Consider the following 6,000-nt stretch of genomic DNA (forward strand, 5'->3'; position numbering starts at 1 on the left):
GCCCACCTTATCCCTCCTCCTTAACGCCAGGGTTTTCCCTTGGTTAATTAGTGCCAATTTATTCGTCACTCTTTTGTTCCCTGTGCCACTCCTCAGCTCCTCCCTGAAACCTTCTGCCCTGCCCCTGCCTCTAACCTTGTTCCCTCTGGTACCCACAGGTGCCTCAGTGACTCTGCACATTCCAAGGCAAGGGGGATGGTAGAGGAGAAAGGAGGGTAGATGGAGTCAGGGGTGGGGTTGAGGTGGGGGTCCAAGCATATAAAGTTCGGGCGGCCCTGGGATCCAGCTACCTTCCTGCTCTCCTACCTGTGTGCCGCTATCTCCAGAGAGTAAGACCCTGGACCTCCCCCGGGAGGGCCATTGAGGAGGGGTAGTGGAGGGGCTTCAGGGAGAGCAGAGCCCCCTGACCTCTGTCTGTCCGTCTCTCCTAGTGCCTCCTTACATCATCACCTACTTCCCCATCGGAGGTAACTCGTGGTCCCAGCACCAGGGACGGCAGGGCCAGGAGACCCTCGAGAGGAGTCCACCTGCCCGCAGGTGGGAGAGGAACGTGGAAGCCCCCACCCCACATCCTAGCCCTCGGCCCCTGGATTCTACGGGGGAGGAAACTGTGGCCCAGGGAGGGGGAGGGAATTTGTCCAAGCGGGACCCCAGCAGTCCGCAGCCGGCTGCCCCCTCCCCTCAGTGCCGGTGGTCCCTGGGGTGCTGTCCTCAGGATGTGCAGCCCTGCTGAGCTCCTTTGTCCCTGGCCCTCCCCCCACGGCGATGTGAGGCCATCTGGATGCTCCTGCTTGACCAGAGAGAAGACTGGCATGATGAGCGGCTGAATGCAGACAATTGTGGGTGCCAGTTGGAGGAACTCTGGATTTCCTTTTCTCCCATTCTTCTCATCAGGCTGATTTCCAATCCCTGCCTCATCATCCTGAGCTCCTTCCTCCCTTCCTCATTGCCTCCCCCTTCCTCTTCCTTACCTCTCCCATACACTGCCCTTCTCTCTGCTCACAGGGATTTAGCCAGACTTGTTGGCTCTCAGCACCCCAGGCTGCTGCACTAGTCACCTGATTGGCCCCAGTCTTTCTCCAAAGAGCTACCCTGTTAAAACTCCTCACACTCAGCTGACTTTGCATGGCCACACTCAAAAATCTTTGTGAGATTTCCTGCCTGGTCAGAGACAAACTGCTCAGATCCCACCTCCCAACTCCAGCCAAGCCCTGAAGGTTAAACCAGTGGAAAAAACTGGGGATGCCCTCAAAATTGCAGAAAGAGTCAACTAGAAGCCTTCAAGTAAAGCTAGGAGGACCAGAGATGGCACTCATACAAGCCATCAAGGTTTGCAGCCAGAGTAGAGTAACCCTCTGAGAAGTCTCAGGGACTGGTATCAACTGGCCTGGTGTTGTGGCACCTCAAATGTGACCCAGGGGTGAAGTCAGGAAGACCTGAGTTCAAAGGCAGCCTGGACAATGAATTTAATCTTTGTTTGCCTCAGTTTCCTCAACTGTAAACTCAAGCACCTATGTCCCAGGGTTGTTGTGAAGGTCAAATGAGATACATGTGAAAAGTTCTCAGCAGAGTGGAGGTTCTATATAAATGCTAATTTCCTCCCTCCCTTCCTTGCTTCCCTCCTCCCGGGGCTTTGAGGTCCCCAAGATTGCCATGAAATCCCTGAATTTGATAGGTTCTGATGCTCAAAGATGCCAGAAGGGTGCTAGCCTGGGAGGTGAGAGTGGAGGTCATAGCCCACGGTGAGCCCAGGGCTGAACACTTCTGCCCACTCAGACATGAAGCAGGGGGCACAGCCAGGCCTTGGCACAAGGCCGCATGTCAAGAACCAAAGATATATTGAATATATGGAAGTGTCTAATGGATGGAACTGTCCTCTTACCCATGTGTGGCTGGACCTGAAAGAGCAGGCTAGAGGAGGGCTAGAGGCAGGGGAGAGGTGGCCTACAAGTAGGGCAGAGACAGGGAGATCTGAGCTGGAGACAAGTGAGTCAGAAATCAAACAGAAGGTTAATTTCAAAGTGAGGAAAATGACTTGGAAGCAGGGACACAGATGCTGGGGTCTAACCCTGGGGTTTGAGAGTGAGGCAGTGTGGGGACATTTCAATACTGGTACCAATGGCTACAGAGTGAGCTGCAGCCTTGACAATAAGGGGTAACAACAGCCACATGCCAGGTGTGATTCACAGCAGGGCTTCATGAGCAGAACATGGACACAACGGGTGCTTGTCTGAGCTCAGAGAACACCTGGTGCTGGGCAGAGCTGTACAATAAATATTTGAAGTTATTGAGGGATTCTGCTATGATCATCCAGAGGGTGAATGCAAAGGACTGTGGTTATGCCACACTCTGGGTGCATCCTGCTTGCTGGGCCTTAGCCCTGAAAACAGTGTCCCCTGATAGCATCTTGACATTTCCCCCTTCTGGCCAGTGAAGGAGAGGCAGGTATAAGCCAAGATGGCAGGAGAGGCCAGTTGGGCCAGGAGATGCTGTCCAGGGTCTCAGTTCCTTAAGGAGACCTATCTGGGAATTGTGTCCCAGGTGTCATTGCTGGCCATTGTTTTCTTGTGTAGACCCCTCCCCAAACTTTAACCCCCAACACCTGAGAAAGGCCTAAAACCTGGACTAGCCAATCAGGAGAGACATTTTGGCCCACTCTGAGCTTAACCTACCATGATGCTTTGTGTGCTCTGGCATAACTTTTTGCTTTGTCCTGCTCTCAAAGTTTACTCAAAATACTCCTTTCTGTGTCAGTAACTACAAGGTGAGCAGACCAGGAGCATTCTTCTATTTATGACTTCCAAGGACAAAGTGTGTTTTTCTTTCATGTAAGAAGAAATTTCTTTTATTTTTTATTATTACTATTTTATTTGTTTTCAGTGTTCTACAATCATATATAACTTAGATTTTTTTTCCCCTTTCTCCCCCTCCCTCCCTGAGATGGCATACAATTTTATTCAGGTTCGGAGGAGGAGCCAAGATGGTGGAGTATAAAGGTACACATATGCTAGCTCCAAACCCACAGCCCACAAAATACCTGTAAAGAAGAACTCCCAACAAATTTGGGAGCAGCAGAAGCCACAGAACAATGGAGTGGAGGAGATTTCTGTTGCAGAGGGACCTGAAAAACCAACACCAAAGATCCATTGCACACTGGACCTGGAGCAGAGTCCAGCCCTGCCTTGGCCCCGCGGCACCAAAAAGAGCAGATTGGAGCAGGCTTCAGGGACGGAATCTCCAGCAGCTGTGCAGGTCCCTCCACCCATGGGTGCTAAAGGTCAGTGAGAGAGTCTTTTTGGCTCCCTGAGAGGGCAGCAGGGTGTCTCCGTAACTCAGGCACTCTTGGGAGGCAGCAGTGGAAGGGGGCTCCCAAAGCAGGCAGGAGCCTGGATCCATTGTTGAAGGTCTCTGCATAAACCCCCTGAGGGAACTGAGTGCCATGTGGCGGCCCTGTCCCCACCTGAGCACCTGAACTTAATCTCACACTGAATAGCAGCCCTGAGCCCTCGCCAAAAGCCCTGAGGCTGGGAAGCAGCATTTGAATCTCAGCCCCTAAACACTGGCTGGGCGGATCTGGAGGTGAGGTGGGTGTGGAGAGGACGCTCAGAAGTCATCACTGGCTGGGAAAATTCCCAGAAAAGGGAAGAAATATAAGACCATAGAAGGTTACTTTCTTGGTGAACAGATATCTCCTACCTTCCTTTCTGATGAGGAAGAACAAGGCTTACCATCAAGGAAAGACGTAGAAGTCAAGGCTTCTATATCCCAAACATCCAGAATAAATATTCAATTGGCTCAGGCCATGGAAGAGCTCAAAAAGGATTCTGAAAATCAAGTTAGAGAGGTGGGGGAAAAACTGGGAAGAGAAATGAGAGAGATGCAAGAAATGCATGAAAAGCAGGTCAACACCTTGCTAAAGGAGACTCCACAAAAATGCTGAAGAAAATAACACCTTGAAAAATAGGCCAACTCAATTGACAAAAGAGGTTCAAAAAGACAATGAGGAGAAAAATGTTTTAAAAAGCAGAATTAGCCAAATGGAGAAGGAGATTCAAAAGCTCACTGAACAAAATAGTTCTTTCAAAACTAGAATGGAACAGATGGAGGCTAATGACTTTATGAGAAAGCAAGAAATCACAAAACAAAACCAAAAGAATGAAAAAATGGAAGATAATGTGAAATATCTCATTGCTAAAACAACTGACCTGGAAAATAGATCCAGGGGAGACAATTTAAAAATTATGGGCCTACCTGAAAGCCATGATCAAAAATAGAGCCTAGACATCATCTTTCATGAAATTATCAAGGAAAACTGCCCTGAGATTCTAGAACCAGAGGGCAAAATAAGTATTCAAGGAATCCACTGATCACTACCTGAAAGAGATCCAAAAAGAGAAACTCCTAGGAACATTGTGGACAAATTCCAGAGTTCCCTGGTCAAGGAGAAAATATTCCAAGCAGCTAGAAATAAACAATTCAAGTACTGTGGAAATACAATCAGGATAACACAAGATCTAGCAGTTTCTACATTAAGGGATTGAAGGGCGTGGAATAGGATATTCCAGAAGTCAAAGGAACTAGGACTAAAACCAAGAATCACCCACCCAGCAAAACTGAGTGTAATACTTCAGGGGGAAAAATGGTCTTTCAATGAAATCGAGGACTGTCAAGCATTCTTGATGAAAAGACCAGAGCTGAAAAGAAAATTTGACTTTCAAACACAAGAATCAAGAGAAGCATGAAAAGGTAAACAGCAAAGAGAAGTCATAAGGGACTTGCTAAAGTTGAACTGTTTACATTCCTACATGGAAAGACAACATTTGTAACTCTTGAAACTTTTCAGTATCTGGGTAGTTGGTGGGATTACACACACACACATGCACACACACACACACACAGAGACAGAGAGCACAGGTTGAATTGAATAGGATTCGATCATATCTTAAAAAAAATGAAATTAAGCAGTGAGAGAGAAATATATAGGGAGGAGAAAGGGAGAAATGGAATGGGGCAAATTATCTCTCATAAAAGAGACAAGCAAAAGACTTTTTAGTGGAGGGAAAAAGAGGGGAGGTGAGAGAAAAACATGAAGTTTACTCTCATCACATTCCACTAAAGGAAGGAATAAATTGCACACTCATTTTGGTATGAAAACCTATCTCACAATACAGGAAAGTGGGGGATAAGGGGATAAGCAGGGTGGGGGGGATGATGGAAGGGAGGGCAATGGGAGGAGGGAGCAATTTGAAGTCAACACTCTTGGGGAGGGACAGGACCAAAAGAGAGAATAGAAGCAATGGGGGTCAGGATAGGATGGAGGGAAATATAGTTAGTCTTACACAACATGACTATCATGGAAGTCATTTGCAAAATTACACAGATATGGCCTATATTGAATTGCTTGCCTTCCCAAAGGGAATGGGTGGGGAGAGAGGGATGAAGAGAAGTTGGAACTCAAAGTTTTAGGATCAACTGTTGAGTACTGTTCTTGCTATTAGGAAATAAGAAATACAGGTAATGGGGTATAGAAAATTATCTGGCCCTACAGGACAAAAGAGAAGATAGGGACAAGAGAAGGGAGGGAGGTTAGAAGAGAGGGCAGATTGGTGATAGGGGCAATTAGAATGCTCGGTATTTTGGGGTGGGAGGAGGGGACAGATGGAGAGAAAATTTGGAACCCAAAATTTTGTGAAAATGAATGTTAAAAGTTAAATAAATTAATTAAATTTAAAAAAAAAAAAAGAATGAAAACCAAAAAAAAAATTTATTCAGGTTCTACTAAGTACATTTTCACCTTAGTCATATTGCATAGAAGAATTAAAATGAGTGGGAGAAATCATAAAACAAACCAAAACATAATACAAAAGAAAATGATCTGCTACATTCTGCAACTTAATTCCATAGTTCTTTCTCTGAATGTGAAAGGCATTTTGCCTTAAGAGACCATTGGGAATTTTTTAAGTCCTTGCATTGCAATGAAGTTCTAAGTCTACCAGAAAA

Source organism: Notamacropus eugenii, chromosome 2, assembly GCF_028372415.1.
Source record: "Notamacropus eugenii isolate mMacEug1 chromosome 2, mMacEug1.pri_v2, whole genome shotgun sequence".
Taxonomy (NCBI): Eukaryota; Metazoa; Chordata; class Mammalia; order Diprotodontia; family Macropodidae; genus Notamacropus; species Notamacropus eugenii.